Raw genomic sequence first — 23,195 nt, 5'->3', positions numbered from 1 at the left:
CTTTAAAAGGGGAACAAGAATACCCTTGGCAGGGAATAGAGAGGCAAAGATTTAAACAGAGACAGAAGGAACACCCATTCAGAGACTGCCCCACATGTGGCCCATACATATACAGCCACCCAATTAGACAAGATGGATGAAGCAAAGAAGTGCAGGCTGACAGGAGCCGGATGCAGATCTCTCCTGAGAGACATAGCCAGAATACAGCAAATACAGAGGCGAATGCCAGCAGTAAACCACTGAACTGAGAACAGGACCCCCATTGAAGGAATCAGAGAAAGAACTGGAAGAGCTTGAAGGGGCTCGTGACCACTTATGAACAACAATGCCAAGCAACTAGAGTTTCCAGGGACTAAGCCACTACCTAAAGACTATACATGGACTGACCCTGGACTGTGACCTCATAGGTAGCAATGAATATCCTAGTAAGATCACCAGTGGTCCTACTAAGACTGAACCCCCAGTGAAATGATTGTTGGGGGTAGGGCGGCGATGGGGGAGGGTGGGGAGAGGAACACCCATAAATAAGGGGAGGGGGGGATTAGTGGGATGTTTGTCTGGAAACCGGGAAAGGGAATAACATTCGAAATGTAAATAAGAAATACTCAAGTTAATAAAAGAAAAAGAAAGAAAGAAAGAAAAAAATTATTTTGCATATGTTGGAACTCTGTAAAAGTAGTAGTATTCAACTACAAACTATCTCTCAATCCCTTAAACTTGATTCTCTTGATTCTAGTGAAAAATACCACATGCTTGGAAAATATGCATTGTGATCAGAAGATACGTCTTGGAGATTAGTTTTTTTTCTTTACTTGTTCAGTTTACATGCCTCTCAATGATATCCTCCTGGTCACCCCTTCCACAATCCTTTCCACCAGTACCCTTTATATCATTGGGGAGTGTAGAGGCCCTATGAGTATCCTCCATCCTGTCATCTTAAATCTCTGTGAGGTTAGAGCCATCCACTCCATTGAGGCCCAACAAAGCACCCAAGTTTGAAGAAAATATCTCACATGCAAACAAGATTATTTGGGAGAGACCCCTTAATACTTGTTTAGTACCCATGTAAAGACCAATCTGCACATTTGCTATATAAGTGCGGAGAGGTCTAGATTTAGCTGATATATATATTTGGTTTGTAATTCAGTCTCTGAGAGCCCACAGAGTTCCAAGTAACTTAACTCTGTTGGTCTTACTGTGGAATTCCCATCCCCTTTGGGATCCACAATCCTTTCTCCTGTTCTTGAATAAGAGTTTTCATGCTCCATTCACTGTTTGGCTGTGGGTTTCGGTATCTCTCTGAGTCAGCTACTGGGTGGAGATGCTCAGAGGAAAACATGCTCCTGTCTGCAAATACTACAGAGTATCATTAATATTGTTAGGGTTTTGTACTTCCACCATCTTCTGGGGCTCAAGTTAGTCTGGTTATTGGCTGGCCCGTCCCTCTGACTCTCTTCCACTCCTTGTGCCTACATTTCTTGGACACAGGATAAATTTTGGGTTGAACATCTTGAGGATTGTTTGCTGTCTCTATAACTCTTATGTGGTAACTTCCTGGCTACAGGATATGGCCTTTTCAGGTTCCATATCCCCAATGCTGAGAGTCAGAGAAAAGGTAACCTTTATTTACTCTTCAAATACTACCTCATCTCAAGTCTCTCTTTCATCCTGGAGAAACCCCACCACTACTTCCACAACCCTTTTCCTTTCATATTTTCATTCATTTTCATAGACATGTAGCCATCCCTCATGTTCTTCCCCATACCCACCCCTGAAGCTGACCATTGTCCTCACTATACTCTCTCCCTATTAAATCCCTTCCTCCATATGCCTTTTAAGACATTTTCTCCCTTCTAAGTGAAATTCAAACAAACTTGCATGGGCCTTCTTTCTTTTAACTTCTTTAGGTCTCTGGAGGGTAGCATGGAAATCCTCAATTTTACGTCTAATATCTCCTTATATGTGAGTATATACCCTGCATTTCCTTTTGAGACTGGGTTATGCCACACCTAATGATATTCTCAAGTTCCATCCATTTACATTCAAAATTCATAATGTATGTTTAAGATTTATAAGGTTGGGGAGATATCCAGACCAACCCCCATTCACTCATGGGAGAAGGAGAGGGAGTTTGAGTAAGGATTGTGAGAGGAAGTGACTAGAAGAGGAGCATTGAGCCAGATGCAAAGTAAATACTTTTATAAACAAATTAAAATGTATTAGGAGGTTTAAATTATATAACATAATTGATTTCTTTGTGTCACTTAAAAATATAATGAGTCTAATCCCATTATTCTTTTTTGTGACCTACATATGCTTCTGTTCCCTTTCTTCTAGCCTCATAGTCCTTTCCATTTTGTCCTTCCTCCTTCCTTCATTCTATCCCTTCTTTCCTTTAAACTGCTCTGTGTAGCACTTCTTTGGCATTTTCCATTCTTTTCCACCCTAGAAAAGAACTCTACCAAATATAACTTTTTACTTAGTTCTCAGATGCACATTCTTCTTTTCATTTCTGTCCTCTGTCCCAATCCCAGCCCCTACAATCCTTCACACTGAATTTGTCATGTTCATATTAGTTACCTGATACCCTGATCATTAAACCTACCTAGGTCCATGGGAACACTTCTCAGCCAGGGCCTTGGCTCAATCACTCATATAGACTTACATTTCCCTGCATCCATAAATGTAATAGCTCCGGCATTAGGAATATTACTTTGATCTCATTTTCCTTCTAGGGTTCTATTTTTGCTATTTCTTTGTTTCCAGAATACTTTCTGAGTCCATGCTCACCATCAGTTTTGAGTAAGTAAGGTTCACTGCCCTCTGCAATATCCTCTTTGTTTGGAACCTTGAGATCTATTATCATCATTGTGTATTTTTCAAATTGTGAGTTAATGTCTTGAATCCTTAGAGAAGTCTGCTGCTTTCTGGGAGTGTGGCAATTGAGAACCTGGAAGGGAAAAACTGTGTACTGTATAGTAGATCCCCAGGACTTTATTTTGTATTCCTTGTGAGTAATTTCTTCTCGAGTGACTTTTCTTCTTGATCGACTAACATTTTCAAAATCTAGTGATCTTTCAGATTTATCTGATTTAATTTCTCCTCTCTCTCTCTCTCTCTCTCTCTCTCTCTCTCTCTCTCTCTCATTTCCATTCCATCACACTAAATATGAAAAGAGATATTAAGAAGAGCACATTTTATTTTATATTCAGTCTTTTAGCCAGTGTCCACTAATGCAGAATGTTGTTAAAATAGCGTCTTTTATTGTTTAGTGATTTCTCCTGATATTCAGGTATATAGTGTTTTTGTACATTCTCTAATTTTGTTACTTTTTCATAAGCACTCTTTCTTTCCTTTGTATACAGATTTAAATGTGAATATAATTCAATATCCTGTAGTCATCATTGCCCAGAAAGCACCTCGAATTTATCTCTGAACAATTTCATGAAGACCCCTGCTGTCATACTAGCAATAGTACAGCTTAAAGCCCACATCTGCCTGCCTTGTGTCATAAGTTTTAGAGTCTCTGCAGCCTGGCAACCATGTAAGCATATGTGATTGGAGGGTTATGCTAGCTCACTAGCACAGGCTGGGGGCGTGGGTGGTGTGATTATATAAGTCGTGCAACAGGGACTGCTCAGAGAAAGGCAGCCAATGATGCCTGTCACAACCTCCCTAGGATCAGTCAGCAATGAAATGCACCAAACAAGGTCAGCTCCCTTAAAACCCATAATTTGTTTCATAGGTAGATATGATTTTTCCCACTAAATATTGCAAATTTGTTGGGATAAAAGATTATTCTATAGATATCAAGTCTTTGCTTCTGAACAGTCAGATCAGAAACCTATTAGATCAGGGCCTGGATTCCTTTGTCCTGTGCTGTGTTGTGTTTGCTGCAGTGCCCCTCCCCTTGAGTTGTCAATCTGCCCCTCCACTTCAGCTCAGTTCTCTTACAGGGTGAATATTAGCATTTCAAAGAGCTGACAGTATTGTGGACTATTGGTGTGTGGGAGTAATGGCAGTCAGGAAAATAAAAAGGACACTTAAGTTTGTGTATGCATTTTGCATAAAAATTACATCCTTAAAGGAAGTTACAGTGGTATCTGGGTATCTGCCATAGACTGAAAGATATGAAGGGATAAAAACATTTGAGAGTTAGCATGTAGATCATCATCAGATGGAAAGCACACAATAGATCACATGGTTTGTACCTCCCAGTCTCTGAATAATTAGGGTTATCAGGTAAGAATGAGCTTTGATGTTATGATAATTATAATAAAGTAAAGGGGTTTCCATAAATGAATGTAAGAAAGAGTAGTGGGCAATGTGTATTTGGGTGTGTTAACTCGAAGCTTGTGGAAACGTGCTGTACCTTCCACATATATACATATAAACCCACACACACACACACACACACACACACACACACACACACACATATGTATATATATATATATATACACAAAAATACTTACACACATACTCAATCATGTACAGTGCATAGAGTAGTACAGAATAATAAACCATTTTCTTCTGTGATCACAGAAGGTGATCTAGTTTGAATGTTAAATGTTAAGACAATACCTTAGTGTCTGTAGGTATGTGTTATTTGCTAATATGTTTTTACTTTTAAATCTTGCCATGATTCAACAATAAACTGGTGGATTGGAAAGAACTTTCTTTGCATATGTAATCTATACTTTGCTCTGATCCTCCCATTTGGATGAACTTTATAAGATATGCAAAATAGAATGCAGATTTGTTTTTGGGTTTTCCCGGGTTTGTTTGGGTGCGATTTGGCCATCCTCCATCAGATAAATCCACAAGGGTTTGTTTTTTCTTTTTTTTTCTGTTTCTTTTTCTTTCTGGGTTTTTGGAACTATAATTTGTTTTTCATTAAGAATGGTGTTTTATTTTTACTGAAAATTAATTTTTGTCCCACTTTTTCATTTCCATTTTCATTTTTTATTTATATCATGGTTACATTTTTCTATTTTTTAAAACTCTTTCCAGTTTCTCCTTACCTCTCCTCCCTCCCAGATCTGTTTCCTTTTTGGCTCTCATGGGGAAATGGTACCCAAAGGATAACATCCAAACATTAACAAATTGAAATATAATAAGATATTGAAAGAACATATTGATGGTGGACAAGGCAATCCAACAGAAGGAAAATGAGCAGACACAAAAGTCAGAGACCTAATTGTTAACACACTCAAGTATTCCATAAAAACACTAAATTGAAAGCTTTAAGATGTGTACAGAGGAAACAATGCAGATTAATAATAGGCTTTGAAACACAGAGATAATCAGAGCCATGTCCTATACTTTTACTCATTGTATTTTGTTTTGTATTTCAAAATGTTGCTTGGGTTTAAGAATTTTATATATATATATATATATATATATATATATATATATATATATATATAATGCAATCCTGTGTTGATCCAAGCCAACATCATTCTGAGGGTTTGCTAAGCTTGTTGCTTCTAAAGTGGTATTAATTAATAAAGATAAAACAGAGTAGCACCATTCAATACAGTTTTTGTTACTTCAGCTATTACATAGTACAATTTGAAATCTGGCATGCACATATCTCCTCAACTTTGTTTATTATCCAGGTTTAGTTTACAGGGTATCTTTTTTGTCTCCATATAATTTTCCAGCACTACTTTTTATTTTCTGTGAAGGATATTATTGGCCATCAACAAATATATACATAGGTTATACATATGTAACATTTTATATAACATATATAATATAAAATATATATTACATAATATATATTATATACCAGTATTATATATAATATTTTATAAATGATATTGTTTATATATCTTCTTCCTCAAAATATTTGTTATTTCAGGACATGATATTTCATTAATTTGTTTATACTGCTACTTGCTGAAAGTGATTTTCAGCATTATCAGGTTTCTGCTGCCACATTTCAGAACTTTTATGGATAAAATCATATCTTATTCAAAGATATCTCCTAATTCTTTGCTGAATAAGAAAGAAAGAATAAAATTCCTTCTCCTGTTCCTGATTTTAATGAAAATGTTTTGAATATCTCACCATTTAGCAGGATGCTCCCAGTTTTATGTTGTTTTATTTTTGTGAAATCTGTTCTGTTTATCCTTCCCAGTGACCCCATTTCTAAGGAGACAGGACACTTGCTACCCTAGTAGCCATATATGTCAGTAAGAATGTGTACATGCAGCGTTGGAATATTGAGAAGACATTGAATTTGTGCTCAATCTTGTGAAGAGCACACTTGTAACTCTAACTGTAGGGGCCATGTTTACAAGAGCCAGACCATTTAAAGGGACATTCCATAGCATGTGTTCCTGTCCTCTAGCTGTTACCCAGTATGGGGAGTTTTAGAACTCCCAACTGTTGTCTGAGAACTGACTGTTGCTTATTAACAGTCCTTTATGGAGATAGGTATCATTTTGCCAACAAAAACATTGGTAATAAAATTGTTATCTATGGAAATAATCAACAATACTTGCCAAAGAACATACCAGAAATATTTAAAAGGGAATTTGACAAAATGGAGATTTAGTAATACAATGTTAGTGTGTTCTCTGCTAGGATATTTAAATTCCCTAGCCAAGTTTATTGACCATGTTTGTAGTATCATTCCTGAATTCTCTCCTGTTAAAGTGGCTTCCCTTCTAATTAATAATGTGGTCAGTTAAGAACAAAATTCCCTTTGTACAGTTGCAATGTTAATGCATTTTACTAAACCAGTCATTATTGTAGCATATAAGGATTATTAATGGATAAGAAAACCTTTATATTGTTCTTAATGGAGACTGAATAGTGTTTTCTAGCATTATGAAAGATAACCACCAGGGAAACTGTGCTGGATAGCACAAGACTGAATTCTCTATGCCCAGCAAAGAAAGATTATTGTGTGTATATATCATGATCTTATATTGAAATCTGCTGGGAAAAACTCAGGCTCTTTCCTACTTTTTCATTTGTTCAATTTTATCTGTTTTTATGTTGAAAGACACAGAATTAGGAATCAAAAAATTGCCAAAATACCATTGAGTTCATATGATTTAGCTGTTTATTGCTTTGAATAAAATCTTTTATGAATGTGATTTCTATAATAAGCAAGACTCCACCATGTTAAAATAATTTCTCCTTTAGGAACATTTGTTCTTTCTCTCAGTAATGGGATCAAATTCACTTTACTCTATGGAAACCATATTCACGCTGTCTTTATCAATATGAGATCACATGTGAGTTAGGTCTGTTACATCTGAAAGACATTGGTTCCTTTGTTACATTCTTTCCATTCCCAGTTGCTCTTAGTTTTCATCCAACACAAAGATCCATGAGAGATGAAGGAAGAGATTTGATAGAGAATTTGCATTTATGACTCAGTTACCAAACTTCTCTTACTCTACACACATTTTTCAGTTATGTGTCTACCTTTTTTCCCCATCAATAACAGAGAGTAGCTTCTGTGATCATGGCTGAGAAATATACTAAGTAAAGGGAATAACAGAATATCATTAAGATTCCTTAAATTGCTACAATGCTTTTGCAAAATAAAATGGTGTTTGGTATGTGCCTTGATCCACAATCTACTTATATCCCTTTTTTTTGGCATATAAACTTCTTCAGGAATGTGTCTCATGGACTGGGCATTTAATCCAGTCAAATAATTGTAACTTACTCTCACCGTGTTTGTACAACTATTGCACCCATGTACACTGTAGACTGTCCCCCTTGTAAACTAAAGGATTTCAGCTATGTTCATCTTTCCTTTTCTCCTCAGGAAGTATGAATAAATTTTCCAATCCATGAACACTCTCTAGAACTATCTAGTGAATATTCCAGTTAGTTACCAACTTAACTTCTTCATGTTCAGTGAGATAGGTAAGTGTTGTCTCATCAATATTGCTTTGCCACCAGTTTCTGTAAAGTAACCAATGATGTGGGTAGGAATGTAAGTTGTTTCAGAGTTTCTGTGTGATCTCAGTCATGAAAACTCAAATAGATGTAACCCATACATGGCACTGGAGTGGCTTTGGTAGTGAGAAATGGCAGTTAGGTTGTACTCTCCCAATTATTTTGTGATGTATTTTAAGAATATTCCATTAGCATATTATATATTGAGGAGCCTCTACTGTAGTACTATTCTATAACATTCTTCAGAAAGTGCACAGATTCTTATGTCCCTTACCCCACTTTCCTCCACTTCTGCATTTAATATTCCCTTTCAACTATGACATTATACCACATGTCTCCAGATTTAATTGTTTTCACTTATTCAGGAAAATCTTCCATCATTTCTAGTTCCTCACCCTATACCTTACCACTGAGGACTTAAAGATTCTTACATACATTTGTAAGGATTAAAACTTAACAAGTAGTTTTAAGTGATCACATCTAAATTTTTCTTTTGGTTCTGAGTAGCTCACTCAGCATGATTTTTCTCACTCAGGATGACTTTTTTCTAGTTCTATCCACTTAAGTAAGAGTTCAATGACTTTATCAGTTCATGAAGTAAGTTACATTTCATTGTATAAATGTACGATATTTTCATTATTCATTCAATGGTTTATGGACACAGTGTTGAGGATATCTGGGTAAAAAAGAAGGAAGACCAAAATGTGGATGCTTCAATCTTACAAAGAACAGAGAAGAAAATTGTCACAGTAGATAGAGGAAGGAAGGGACCTGGAAGGAAGAGTGGAGGGAGAGGGAAAAGATGGAACAAAATTAGTTATTGGAAGGGATAGAAGAGAAATGCAGATGGTTAGGAAACCGAATAGAAATGATTAGCAGAGGGGACTGCAGAACTGGGGATAGCTACTAAAAATCCCCAGATACCAGGGAAACAAGAGGCTTCCAGGACCAAATAGGGATTTCATTATCAGAAATCCCCTACACAGGGGAGATAGAACCTTAGACACCACCTCCAGGAGGTAGGCATCCCTAGTTGAGGGATTGGGCCACCCACCCATCTCAAAAATTTTAATCCAGAAATGTTCCTGATAAAAGGAAAAAGAGGTGGGGCTGGGGATTTAGCTCAGTGGTAGAGCGCTTACCTAGGAAGCGCAAGGCCCTGGGTTCGGTCCCCAGCTCCGAAAAAAAAAGAACCAAAAAAAAAAAAAAAAAAAGGAAAGAGAGGGAAAAATGGAAAAGAACCTAAAGGAAAGGCCATCCAGAGTCTGCCCTATCTAGGGATCCATTCCATCTGCAGATATCAAACCCCAACCCTACTGCTGATTTCAAGAAGCACTTGCTGACAGAAGCCTGATATAGCTGTTCTCTGAGTGGTTCTATTAGCACCTCAGCAAAATAGATGCAAATACAGCCAATCATCAGACTGTGCTTTGGAGACCCCAATGGAATAGCTAGGGGAAGGACTGAAGGAGCTGAGGGCGACTGCAACACCATAGAAAGAACAATGTTTATTAAAGAGACCACCCAGAGCTACCAGAGAATAAACTGCCAACCAAAGAGTATACCTGGAGGTCCACAGGGCTCTATATACATGTGTAGCAGAGGATGGTCTTATCTAACATCAACATGAGGAAAGGCCCTCGGTACTGTGGAGTCTTGATGTCCCAACATAGGATAAGGATAGATTGGTGAGGCAGAAGTGGTTGAATGTGTGGAGAGGCATGCTCATAAAAACAAAGTGGTTGGATAGAGGAGGAATGTGACAGAGCATTATTACAATAACTCCCTTTCCCCCAAAGAATTTCTCAACATTTAAAATTACTAATTACACCTTCAGAGAAACTATGTTCAATTAATAACACCTATATGTCTGCTTCCCATGATTTGTGATTCAAGTCATTGGGGAGCTGAGAACTCACTCTCCTATACTCTTTAGACATGTGCTCCATAAAAAATTTTCAAACACTTATATACAGTAGCAAATAATAAAATACTCTTCCAAAACAATTGTCTTTGAAATTTGCATAATTTTCCCGTTAAAGCTTTTTTATTGGATATTATTATGTGATATTTGCATTTCAAATTTTATCCCCTTTCCCAGTTTCCTATTCATAACCCCACCTAACTCATATCCCTCCCCCTTCTTAGATGAGGGCATTCACCTATCAAAGCACCCACCCATTCTAACTTCCTGGCCCTGATATTCATCTACACTGAGGGGTACAGCCATAGAAGGACCAAGGACTTCTCAACCCATCCATGCCCAAAAAGGCTATCTGCTGCTACATATGCAGCTGGGGGCATGGGTGTATCCATGTGTACTCTGTATGGTGGTTTTGTTACTGGGAGCTCTGGTTGTTTTGTATTGTTCTTCTTATGGGGTGCAAACCACTTCAGCTCCTTCAATCCTGTCTTCAACTCCTTCAATGTGGACCCCATTCTCAGTTCATTGGTTGCCTGAGAGCATTTGCCTCTGAATTTGTCATGCTCTAGCAGAGCATTTTCGGAGACGGCTACACCAAGTTCCTGTCAGCATGCATTTTTTGGCATCAGCAATATTGTGTGGTTTTGGTAGATATATGTATATGGGCTGAATCCCCAGGTGGGGCAGGCTCTGAATGGCCAATACTTCAGTCTCTGCTGCAAACTTTATCTCCATGTCAACTCCTATGAATATTTTTATTCCCCCTATTTAAGAAGGCCTGAAGCATCCAAACTTTACTCATCTATTTTCTTGAATTTAATGTGGTATGTGGATTTTATCTTGTTAATCTGAGTTTTAGAGCTAATATCCATTTGTCAGTGAGTCCATATTCTGTCTGGTTTTTGTTTGTTTTTTGTTTGTTTTTTGGGATTTTTTTAAATTATTTTTATGAATGAGGTACCTCACTGGGGATGATATTATCTAATTCCATCTCTTTGCCTGTGAATTACATGGAGTCATATTTTTGATAGCTCAGTAGCATTCCATTGTGTAGAAGTACCATATTTTCTGTATTCATTCATTTGTTGAAGGGCAACTGGGTTCTATCCAGCTTCTGTCTGTTATAAATAGGGCTGCTAGAACACAGTGGTGCATGTGTCGTTGTTGTACATTGGAGCACCATTTCCACATATGCCCAGGAGGGGTATACTGGGTCCTCAGGTATTGCAATTTTCTGAGGAACCTTCAGACTGATTGTCCAAGTTTGCACCAGTTTGCAATCCCACCAAAATGGACTAGTGTTCCTCTTTCTTCACATCATTGGCAGCACATGTTGTCACCTGAGTTTTGATCTTAACCAGTCTGACTGGTGTGAGGTGGGATTCTGTTTTTTTTTTTTTTTGTTTTTGTTTTATTTGCATTTCCCTGATGACTAAGGATGCTGAACAGTCTGTTAGGTGCTTCTCAACCATTTGATATTCCTCACTTGAGAATTTTTGGTTTAGCTCTGTATCCCATTTTTTTTTTTTTTTTTTTTTTTTTGGAGCTGGGCACCGAACCCAGGGTCTTGCACTTGCTAGGCAAGCGCTCTACCACTGAGCTAAATCCCTAACACTCTGTATCCCATATTTAACAGGAATATTTGGCTCTCTGGAGTCTAACTTCTTGAGTACTTTATATATTTGGGATATTAACCCTTTATTGGTTGTAGGATTGATAAAGATGTTTTCCAAATCTGTTGGGTACCGTTTTGTCCTAATAACAGTGTCCTTTGCCTTACAGAAACTTTGAAGTTTTATGAGGTGCCATTTGTGGATTCTTGATAGTAGAGCATAAGCCATTGGTGTTTTGTTTGAAAAATTCTCCCCAGTCCCCATGTGTTCAAGAAACTTATATACTTTTTCTGCTATTAGTTTGAGTGTATCGGGTTTGATATAGAGGTCCTTGATACCCTTGGACTTCAGATTTGCACAGAGTGATAAGAATAGGTTGATTTGTGTCCTTCTGTATCCTGATCTCCAGTTGAATTAGCACCGTTTGTTGAAAATGCTCTTTTTTCCATGGGATGTTTTTAGCTCCGTTGTCAACGATCAAGTGACCTGGGTCTTCGATTCTATTCCATTTATCTACCTGCCTGTCTCTGTTACAATATGATGCAGTTTTTATCACTGTTGCTATGTAAATCACCTTGAGGTCAGGGATGGTGATTCTTTTATTGTTGAAGATAGTTTGAAGTATGTTTGTGTCAATACTCATAAGTGAAATTGGTCTGAAGTTCTATTTCTCTTTTGGGTCTATGTGGGGTATGGTATAATCATAATTCTGGCTTCAGAGAAGGAATTGGGTAGTGATCCTTCTGTTTCTATTTTGTGGAATAATTTGGACAGTATTGGTATGACTTCTCCTATAAAGTTCTGATAGAATTCTTCACTAAATCCATCTGGTCCTGTACTCTTTTTGGTTAGGAGACATTTAATAACTGCTTCTATTTCTTTAGGAGTTATGGAATTGTTTCAAAGGATATCTGATCCTGATCTAAGTTTGGTACCTAGTATCTATCTAGAAAATTGCCCATTTCCTACAGAGTTTCCAGTTTTGCTGATTATAGGCTTCTATAGTAGGATCTGATTTTTTTTAATTTCCTCAGATTCTGATGTTGTGTCTCCCTTTTCATTTCTGATTTTGTTAATTTGGATATACTCTCAGTGCCCTCTGGCTAGTCTGGCTAAGGTTTTATCTATTTTGTTGATTTTTTAGAAGAACCAGCTCCAGATTTTGTTGATTCTTGGCTACTTTCTTTGTTTCTACTTGGTTGATTTCATCCCTGAGTTTATTTCTTGCCCTCTTCTAGTCTTCGGTTAATTTGCCTTTTTTTGGTTCTAGAGTTTTTATGTGTGCTGCCATGCTGCTAATGCATGCTGTCTTGTATTTATTTTTGGAGGCACTCAGAGCTATGAGTCTTACTATAAACACAACTTTCATTGTGTCCCATAAGTTTAGGTATATTTTGCCTTCATTTTCATTAAATTCTAAAAGAGTCTTCAATTTCTTTATTTTCTTTCTTACCCTAGTTATCGATAAGTCTGGTATAATTCTGATAGGTTTCCCTCCATATGTTTCTTGACCTTTTTCCCTTACTGCTTTAATATTATTTCATTGTTTTGTGCATTTTATGCTTGACACGAGAAAGTTCTTTTCTCTTCCAATATATTTGGAGTTCTGTAGGCTTCTTGTATGTTTCTGGACACCACTTTAGTTAGGTTTTCTTCTATAATTTTGTTGAAGATACTTACTTGCCCATTAATTTGGGATTCTTCAATCTCTTCTATACCTATAATCCTTAGCTTTGTTCTTCCATTGCTTCGTGCCATTCTTGGATGTTTTGGGTCAGGCCTTTTTTTATGTTTTTCATTATCTGTGATTCTTTTGTCAATGTTTTCTATCATATTTTCTGTCCATGAGATTTTCTTTTCTATATGTTGTATTCTGTCGAGGATGCCTGCATCTTGACTCCTGATCTCCTTTCTTGGTTTTCTATGTCCAGGCTTGTCCCCCTTTGTGATTTCGTTATTGTTTTTATTTCCATTTTTAAATATTGGATTGCTTTGTTCAATTCCTTCACAGGTTTGGTTGTGTTTCCCTGTAATTCTTAAGGGATTTTTGTGTTTCCTCTTTTAGGGCTCCTACTTTTGTTATCTGTGTTGTCCTTTACGTCTTTAAGGGAGTTATTTATGTCCTTCTTAAAGACTTCGATCATCCTCATGAGATGTGATTTTTAAAGGCAAATCTTGATTTTCTGGTGTGTTTGGATATCCATTACTTGCTTTGGTGGGAGAACTGGGCCCTGATGATTGCTTGATTTCTATTGTTTAGGTTTCCGTGCTTCCCTCTCACATTCAGGTTTTCTCTGGTGTTAGCTTGTCTTGCTGTGTCTAACAGTGGCTTGAACCTCTGTATGTCCATGTGTAAGCACTGCTATAGACCTGTTTTCTTTCAGCTAGATCTGGGAACAGAAAGCTGCTTCTGTATTTGTGTGACCTGAACCTACCAGGTGGGTCACTGGAGTAGAAATCCTGGTTTTACCTCTGCTCTCAGGTGTGTAGGTGCTCTGGAGACTGGCTTCCAAATCTTGGCACAGGCAGACATTAGAAGGTTCCTTCCCCTCACTGCTCCTAGGTCCCTGTGACCAGAGACCAGAGAGGGCACTGGGCATTCCTCTTGGGTAAGGAATGTGTGAAGAAATAGTTGTCTTCTCTGAAATCTCAGGATTGTCTGCACTTCTGAGTGTCCAGCTCTTTCTCCCATGGGATTTGGATGAAGGGATCTGTGAGACCAGGTCATTTAAGTTCTAAGAACAGGCAAAAACCAGAAGAATGCTGCTGCTGATGGCCCCTATATTCCTGTATTCAGAGAGTACTAGGCTGGTTCCTCTTGGCTAGGAATGTCTCCCGAAATGGCAGTCTCCCTTGAGCTCTGAAGATTTTCTCAACTTCTCAGAGCCCAGCTGTCTCCACTCAACTTAAGTTTGGGTGCAGAGAGCTGTGGGATTGGTTTAGTTGTGGGCACAGCCAGAAACCGGAAGTGTCATGTCCCAGACTTCTGCCTTCCTGTGTCCTAAGTTCACCAGGCCAGTTGCTTGAGTAGAAAAATTAATTGATCTTACCTCTGTTCTCAGATGTATAATTGCTCCTGATGACTGGTTTTTGGTTCTTGGTGCACATAGAAATTGGAAGTCTCATGTGAGAGCGCTTAGGGCAATAAGAGGGCTATTCTTGGGCCAGGAATGTGAGCATAGGTGACAGTCACCTTAGAACTCTCAGAATATTCCACACTTCTGAGAGTCCAGCTCTCACTCTCACAGGAATTTGAGTGCAGGGAGGTGTGGGACTGGTTAAGTTCAGTGGGCATACTTTAAATGGAAATACCATCTACTTGAAAAATTCTTGCCAGCCAAACTGATGACCATTTTGGGATGTCTTGTCATTCCACAACTTTTAACTTTGAGCAATGTCAAAAAATATCTCTATATGATTTAATAATATGTTTATGTGACAGAAGAGTGCCTGATTATACATGACCCCCTGCTATTTGGGTCATTCCAATTTTGCCTCAAGAATTAATTTTGTTTGATTTTTGGAAACAGCAATGGTTTTCACTGAAGCATAGTATAAGTAATAGAGTGAAGAAGGTCCTTCGGATATTCCTTGACAAACAGTCCTTGCTTACATACTAGTAAAATAACCATCTCCCTGTAACCTCACATATAGGAGGTATATAGGTTTCACTTATGAGGAATTGTATTATGCTGTATAAAATGTCTGGTATTTCCTAATTCATAAAAATAGACATTTGGGGAATAAGTATGATTCTGTGTTTTAAGGAAATAAAATACTTTTGAAAAGCATAATAAACTATAGTCTGATGGTTCATTAATATATACTCATTCAGTGGATATTCTGGATTTTATGATGCAGGTTGAAATTTTTCTACAGAACTATTCTATTGGTTGGCTGAGGAGAGGATTCAACAGATGGCCTAGACGGCCCATTATTAATGCACTGACTTTGATGTACTTTGATTTCAAGGCAAGCATGATTCAGTGCATTTGATGAATGTCCTCTTTCCAGAAAAACAGCACAAAGGATTAATTATTTTATTTTGTTTTCTTTTGTTTTTCCATGAGCATACCTGGTGAGGAGCGGTATGGAAATTCTAAGATTTTTTTGAATAATATTTTTATACAACCTGCTAACAAAATAGCTAATAAATGCAAAAATTATATTGCCATCATATTTCATACATGCTTCTTTATTGATTGTACTTTATCTTCATCTTTGACATAAGGCTGGACAGATTTAGGTTATTAGTTGATGTTTCTTCAGATGGTGAAGAAAGTACCCTTTCCTGTACATTGTAATTGGGAATCACATTTGTGACATTGCACAGGGCTATTGCAATCCAGCTGAGCTAGAAAGGGCCAACACTGATATTGTATGCCTTAATTGGAATGTTGATCTTATCCTTTAAGGGCATTGACTTGGCCCTCACTTCATTGAAGTACAAGCTGAGAATAGAATAGATAAAGGATAGAGTTCATGCTCCTGACATAGTGCTATTCACTGATAGTGAAATAGTCATCTAAAAGCAGCCTCCCCTGTCTTTGAAGCACCAAGCACCTTAGTGGTATTAGAAGAATAGGCTTAGAATCTCCTTAAACTGCTCTGTGTAAGCGAGAATACAGCAAATACAGAGGCAAATACCAGCAGCAAACCACTGAACTAAGAAAAGGACCCTCGTTGAAGGAATCAGAGAAAGAACTGGAAAGCTTGAAGGGGCTCAAGACCACATATGAACAACAATGCCAAGCAACCAGAGCTTCCAGGGACTAAGCCACTACCTAAAAACTATACATGGACTGACCCTGGACTCTGACCTCATAGGTAGCATTGAATATCCTAGTAAGATCACCAGTGTAAGGGGAAGCCCTTGGTCCTGCTAAGACTGAACCCCTAGTGAATGTGATTGTTGGGGGGAGGGCGGCAATGGGAGGAGGATGGGGAGGGAACACCCATAAAGAAGGGGAGTGGGAGGGGTTAGGAGGATGTTGGCCCATAAACCGGGAAAGGAAATAACACTCGAAATGTAAATAAGAAATACTCAAGTTACTGCTCTGTGTAGCACTTCTGTAGCATTTTCTGTTTCATTATCATCTGGCAAAGAGCTCTATCAAAAATAACTTTTTACTAAGTTCTCAGATGCCCATTCTTCTTTCCATTTCTGCCCTCTGTCTCAATCTCACACAATCCTTCACACCGAATTTTTCAAGGTAATATTTACCTGATATCTTGATCATTAAACCTGCCTAAGCACAGGGGAACAGTTCTCAGCCATGGTCTTTATTCAATTACTTATACAGACTTACATTTCCCTGCATCCATGAAGGTAATAGCTCCTCCTTTGGGACTATAACGTTGAATCTCATTTTCCATCCAGGGTTCTTGATCACAAAACAGTTTTGCTGTTTCTTTGTTTCCAGGATACTTTGAGTCCATCCTCACCATCAGTTTTGAATCAGTTTGAATCTCTCTCTCTCTCTCTCTCTCTCTCTCTCTATATATATATATATATATATATATATATATATATATCCCTTCTTATTTCTATTTCATTACACTAAATATAAAAAGAGATATTAAGAAGAGCATGCATTATTTTACATTCAATCTTTTAGGCAGGATCTTCCACAGTTGCCCTGTTTCTTGAATGTCCTGGAAGAGATTTCAATTCAGAAATTTCAATAACAGAGCCACTAAAAGGGAAGGAAACTATAACTTGGCTGGGAAATAAATGCTGGCCATCTTACTTTAAACAATCATTCAGTTGTTATAAAGAAGACACCAGCATCATAGATGTGAAGTCTCTAGAAAAATCATGCCTCAGGTCAGCATGCAGAAACTGTGTTCCAAAAATGAAGAGGTCATAATTCTGATACACTCTAGGAACTAGATTCACCCAAGTGGCACTAGTTATGAAAGCAATGAGACATCATGGACAACAGCTGAGGCTTGTCAGTGTGTAGAAGAGATGGGTCTCTTGAAAACATGATAGATAAGTTTACTGGATAAAGTGCAGCCCAGTTGCTGCAAGGTACCCCACATTGTGGGGACATGCAAGTAAATAGGATGACCAGCAAGATCAGTAGCATCCATAGTGTCAAGTCAGTCATAGCCTAGAACAATTGCATATATGCAACAAAGGGCAGACTCAGAGATGTTACCCAGACCCTTTCAAAATACCAGAAAATTGTAAGTGGATCACCACTATTAAGATGTTGAGTTATTAACACCATTGTGGTTTGATTTTTCGCTGTTCACATGGTTGCTTGCTTCGTCCCTCGTGAGATAAGAAAGTACCTTTTTAAAGGAGCCCCCTTTTCAAAATGAGACTTTAGAGTTTTATAGAGAATTTAGATGGTAAAATATTTGGAAATGGAAATGCTGTGGAACTTTTTGATCCAAGGACATTTATGTTTGATATTCAACCTTTGCTAGTATACTTGCCTGACTTAAGCAGATTTGAATTTGACATTCATCACAAATGCAGATATACTATACACACAAGGAACAACAGCAACCAGGAGGTAGGGTCAGAAAAATATGAAACTCAAGATCATCTTAACGATTTCTTAGAACAGTCTAAGTTCATTTTAGATAAAAATTAATATATGCTTGACATAATTGTATGGATATTACAAGGGCAACATTGAAGGTATTGACTTGAGGCTGAAAAGACACTTTAAGCTTTTAAGGAGTTTTCATTCTGTGAAAAATATTGTCGCCTTTTACATTTGTATAGTATATGTTTTTACTATAAATTGGTTTGAGATTGTGGTGACAAGGAGTAGAATGCACTAGTTTGAATGAGATGTCCACTATTGTTTCCTAAATTTTAAACATTTGCTCCTAGTTGATGGCTCTGGAAGGTTACCAGATGCAGCATTGTTCAAAAAACATAACCCTAGGGATGCCTTTCTCTCTTTGAAAAAACTCATGAAGTCTGTCTGCTTCCTCTCTGTGGTTTGAGATATAATTTAGCAACCTGCTGCTTACCACTAGAGATATAAAAAGAGAAGATATAATATTTTGCTACTAAAATTTGAATTTTATTAATATATTTTTGTTGTTGTTACAAACAAATTCTAACATGTATTTCTTGCTGTAAGTAAACTCAGAGTAGACTCTCTGCCTATGCCTCTTAGTTGTTAGATATAAGGGCATGTGCCAACATGACTGCTCTTTTTCGCAAAAAAAAAAATCTAATAGTAACTAAAAATAATTAATGATCAGAGCAAAATTCACGTTGTTAAATCAAATTAAAAGCATTCAAGATACAATGGCTTACATATTAATCAAATCATTCAAGAGAAAGAAGAAAAATGTTTACCACAAAATTGATCCCAATCTATTCTAAAGAATGAGATACTGTCACTCAAGTTCCAAAAATTAAAAGGGGTATAAACATAAACATAAATTAATAAAGGCGAAAAGGAGGAGGAGACAGAGGAGAAAAAGGAGGACTCAACTAATCAGAGACAATGAAAAGCTCATAAAATGTGAGTTTCTTCTGCACTGCTTCATAAAAGGGGGAACAAAAATAATCATAGGAGGGGATACGGACACAGAGTTCAGAGCAGCAACTGAAAGACCCTCGTTGGAGGAAATAGAGAAAGGATTGAAAGAACGTAAAGGGATTATAACTCCATAAGAACAAAAAATCAGAGCTCCCAGGGACTAAACCACTACCCAAAGACTGTACATGAAGTGACCCATGGCTCCAACTGCGCAAGTAGCAAAGGAAGGCTTTGTTGGGCACCAATGGAAGGAGAAACCTTTGCTCTTGCCAAGGTTGGACCCCCATTATAGGGGAATGTTGGGGTGAAGGCAGAAGGTGGTGGATGGGGAGAACACCCTTATAGAAGAAGGGGAGTGGGATGGAATAGCAGGCATATGTCTGTGAAATTGGGAAAGGGAATAACATTTGAAATATAAATTTAAAAAATCCAATAAAAATAAATAAATAAATAAATAAATAAATACACAGCACACACACAATAATAATATAAAACACGGGAATATCTTTCAGTGTTTTCAGTGTCCTAATCACACTTTGACACAGAGTAAAAGTATAGATGCAAAAAAAATTGGGATTCATTTTCTTGTTTAGAAAACCCTCTATTACTCTTGCCATTTGTGTTTATTGTATACAATCTGGAAGACAGAACTTCCTTTATATAAATTCGTTTTTTTAACCTGGCAAATGGCAGATAAAGATGGAACACTGCATATTTAAATCCAGTCTATTCTGCACAGCATCTTCCTGGCCAGAAAACAAGTGATTGATGCAAACTTTGCCTTTATAAATAATAAATTACTATAACTTATGGCACACTTGCTACCAAGTATCCTCTGACAATTTTGATAAACACAAGACAACAGCATTGTAATTTCACAGGCATTTTTACTAATTGAAATTGATATTTGAAAGGTATCTTTAAAATCATGATTGCAAAAGTGTTTTTTCAGCAACCTTTAAACATCTCCAGCATTGAGAGAAGATTCAGAGGGTCTGATCTGCAGTAGCCCAGCCTGTTTAAGAGTGGTCATCCCTTTCTCTCATTATGATATGAATTTATATATTGCCATATTTATCTGCTCAGTCCTATATTGAACCAAAGTTAGTCACACAGGGATACCTTCTGATATATTCCTTTGCTATGGAATAGGAAGCTGAGTATTCCCATATTCCTTTAAAATCATCTTTTCATTTTTGCAAATGTTTTCCTTCCTTGATTATAGTACAGAGTGTTGATTGTCCAAATTCAAAGCACATTTATTAGTTCCTTATGCATTTCCTTTTCCCATGTACACTTTGTCTTGCAGAAAAGGAAATTACTAAGTCAATATTATATTTACAGTTATTGAAAAACTTATTGAATGTACAATCATTAACATTCAGGTGCTTTTCTACATTTTTATTTGTACTTTCGTTGCATATTCATTGGGCATCAGAATCACCAACTTTTAAAGTTGAATAGTGATGCTGAGGGATGATTCTGCTTATAAAAACTAATACTGCTCTGCAAAATTATTTCTCAGAAAAAAAGACACACACAAAAAGAGGGGGGGAGAGACAGAGAGAGAGAGGGAGAGAGAGAGAGAGAAAGAGAGAGAATATATATATATATATATATTTGACATTAATAAAATCTAGATAATTGTAGTGCCATTGAGTTTACTTGTAGCACTTCCATGTCAAAAGTTAATAAATCTATGAAATAAAAGCCAGCCCGGTCTACAAGTGAGTTTCCAGTCCAGCAAAATCTAATCAGTAAGATCCTATCTAAAATACAAACAAATAAGGAAGTATCTCATAGCAACAATTTTTAAAACAGAAGAAAAAATCATCATAGAATGACAAACTAATGCTTTTAGTAAATAGCAAATGTTATGTTAATGATAAGTGCTTCATTTACATGAACACAAAGGAAACTTTAATAATCCACCTAATCAAGTAAAACCTGGCTAATGCAGAATGTTGTTAAAGTAGCATCTTCTTTTCTTCAATGATTTCTCCTGATATTACAAGTATCTAGTGCTTTTGTACATTCCCTAATTTGGTACGTTTTCCTAAGCACTCTCTTTTTCCCTTTGTATACAGATGTAAATGTGAATATAATTCAATACTCTGTAGTCATTATTGACCAGAAAGCACTTTGAATTTATCCCTGACCAATTTATACAGGGGTTTAGGAAGTGCCCCCACTTTCATACTAGCAATGGGACAGCTTAAAGCTATGGTGCCCTACCTTGTGTCATTAGCTTTAGAAAAGATTTTGTATCTCTGCAGCCTGGCAACCATGCACGCATGCGTGATTGGAGGATTATGCCAGCTCACTAGCACAGACAAGGGGCGGGGGATAGTGTGATTACTTAAGTCAGTGCAGCAGGTTCTATTCAGAGAAGAGGAAGCCAAGGATGCCTGTTTTAACGACCCTAAGAATGGTCTGCAAGGCAATGCAGCAAACAAGGTCAGCTCCGTCAAAGCCCCATAATTTGTTTAATAGGTAGAGATGATTTTTTTCACACTAAATATTGCAAATTTGTTTGGATAGATTATTCTATAGATCTCAGTTTTTGACTCTGAACAGTCAGATCAGAAACCTATCAGATCAGGACCTGGCTTCCTTTGTTCTGTCTTGTGTTGTGTTTGCTGCAGTGCCCCTCCCTTTGAGCTGTCAATCTGCCCTGTCACTTCAGCTCAGATTTATTACAGGGTGAATATTAGCATTTCAAAGAGCTGACAGAATTGTGGATTATTTGTGTGTGGGAGTAATGGTGATGAGGAAAATAAAAAGAACATTTAAGTTCGCATATGGATTTTGCATAAAAATTACACCCATAAAGGAAGTTACAGTTCTATCTTGGTATCTGCCATAAACTGTAAATTATGAAGGGATTAAAAACATTTGAGAGTTATCATATAGATTATCATCAGAGGGAAAACATACAATAGATCATGTGGTTTGCACCTCCAAATTTCTGAATAGTTAGGGTCATCAGGTAAGAATGAGTTTTGATGTTATGATAATTATAATAAAGGAAAGAAGATTCCAAAATGGCTATAAGAAAGAATAGTGGGCAGAGTATATTCGGGTGTGTGAGCTGCAACCATGTGGAAACGTGCTGGATCTTCCATATATATATATATATATATATACACATATATATTTATATTATATATTTATATATACAAACATCTATCTATCAATCTCTGTATCTCTGTATCTCTGTATCTCTGTATCTATCTATCTATCTATGCACAAAAACAGACACATACTCACATACACTGTATAGACTGGTACAGGATAATAAACCTTTTTCTTCTGTGATCTCAAAAGGTGATCTAGTTTGAATGTCATGACAATACTATAGTGTCTTTAGGTATATGTTATTTGTTAATACGTTTTTATTTTTTAATCTTTCCCAGATTCAACAATAAACTGGTGGATTAGAAAGAACTTTCTTGGATATGTAATCTGTACATTGCTTTGATCCGGTGATATGGATGAAATTTATAAGATATGCAAAATAGGATGCAGATTTGTTTTTGGGTTGTTTTGGGGGGTTTGGTTTGGGAGACGTTGGCCATGTTCCATCAGTTAAATCCACAAGGTTATGTCTTTGCTTTTATTTCTCTTTGTTTTGTATGCTTTTTGGTCTTTTTGGAATTGTATTGTGTTTATCATTATAAAATGATTTTTTTTACTGAAAATTGATTTTTGTCCCAGTTTTTCATTTCCATTCTTAATCTTTGTATTTATATCATGATCACAGTTTTCTTTATTTTTTTAACTCTTCCCACATTCTCCCCACCTCCTGTCCCTTCCAGATTTGTTCCGTTTCTGACTCTCATGAGGAAAAGAACACCCAAGGGATAACAACCAAACGTTAACAAAATAAAATATAATAAGATAAACAAAGAACATCATATTGATGGTGGACAAGGCAATCAAAAAGAAGGAAAAGGAGCAGGCACAAGGATCAGAGACCCAATTGTTAGCACACACAAGTATGCCATAAAAACACTAAACTGAATGGTCTAATATATGTACAGTCGAATCAATGCAGACTAATAATAGGCTTTGAGACACAGATTTGCTCAGAGGCATGTCCTATTTTTTTTTACTCATTGTATTCTGTTTCTTATTTGAAAATGTTGTTTGGGTTTAATAATTTAAAAATATTTCTAAAATGCAAGCCTATGTTGATCCAAGCCAACAACA

The 23,195-nt window shown here is 37.0% G+C and overlaps 1 long non-coding RNA gene across 5 annotated transcripts in view; it reads left to right on the top strand.

Annotated features, from left to right (window-relative positions):
- Positions 1 to 23,195, top strand: part of LOC134483425 (uncharacterized) — a 602,791-nt gene that overhangs the window by 51,626 nt on the left and 527,970 nt on the right. For 4 of the 5 annotated variants that reach the window (XR_010060303.1, XR_010060302.1, XR_010060301.1 and 1 more), the window contains exon 1: positions 16,457 to 21,440. This is a non-coding gene — a long non-coding RNA (uncharacterized LOC134483425). Of the gene's footprint in view, positions 1 to 7,795; positions 7,897 to 16,456; positions 21,441 to 23,195 lie in introns of those variants that run through there. The other variant, XR_010060299.1, reaches the window with a different exon arrangement.

The sequence above is a fragment of the Rattus norvegicus genome, chromosome 1, assembly GCF_036323735.1.
Source record: "Rattus norvegicus strain BN/NHsdMcwi chromosome 1, GRCr8, whole genome shotgun sequence".
In the NCBI taxonomy this organism is placed as follows: Eukaryota; Metazoa; Chordata; class Mammalia; order Rodentia; family Muridae; genus Rattus; species Rattus norvegicus.
This window is presented reverse-complemented; position numbering and strand designations above follow the sequence as displayed.